Genomic DNA, 620 nt, shown 5'->3' on the forward strand with positions numbered 1-620 from the left:
TCAGCTAAGCTTTCCCTGCTTCAGCTTCTTTGGCCTTGATCTCTAGAAGATCCTGTTTATGGATAGCTCAACCCCATGGCATCTCTGGCCCTTTGAATATTCTGCCATGACTGCCTGCAAAGATGCTAGTTCATGCCAATTGCGTCTGTGTGTTGATGACAAGGGGGAATTCACGGGTTTCATAGATTTTGACGCCAGGAGGAACCATTAGTGGTCACCTAATCTGCTCTCCTTCATAACACTGTCCTTGAATTTCATCTGATGGGTCTTGCAGCTGGGGCTCTTCAGGGCATTTCTTGGTGGGGGCTGGACTTGGAGTGGCCACCGGCGGCACTGGGAGGATGCTGCATCCACCCCAAATTTCACTGCTGCTCCACTCCCAGCACTGCCACCACCAGCCACCCAGCAGAGCCGCAGCTAAATGCTCTGCCTCTACCTACACGCAGGGAAGAGCTTGGGCTGCACCGAGCAGAGCAGTGGCAGAATTTGGGGTGGATGTAGCATCCTCCCAGCATCACTGGTGCCTGCTCTGAGCCCAGCCCCCACCGATAAGAGCCTCATGCAGCCCTGGCTGCAGCCTACCCTGCTCCACACAGACCGGGGGGGCACATCCCCCCCCC

At 56.0% G+C, this 620-nt stretch overlaps 1 protein-coding gene across 2 annotated transcripts in view; it reads left to right on the forward strand.

Moving 5' to 3' along the window:
* The window catches only part of GTF2E2 (general transcription factor IIE subunit 2), a 112,839-nt gene that overhangs the window by 81,914 nt on the left and 30,305 nt on the right, over positions 1-620 (forward strand). The window lies entirely within an intron of this gene.

This window comes from Gavialis gangeticus, unplaced genomic scaffold (genome assembly GCF_001723915.1).
Source record: "Gavialis gangeticus isolate Ggan-Ray unplaced genomic scaffold, GavGan_comp1, whole genome shotgun sequence".
NCBI lineage: Eukaryota > Metazoa > Chordata > Crocodylia > Gavialidae > Gavialis > Gavialis gangeticus.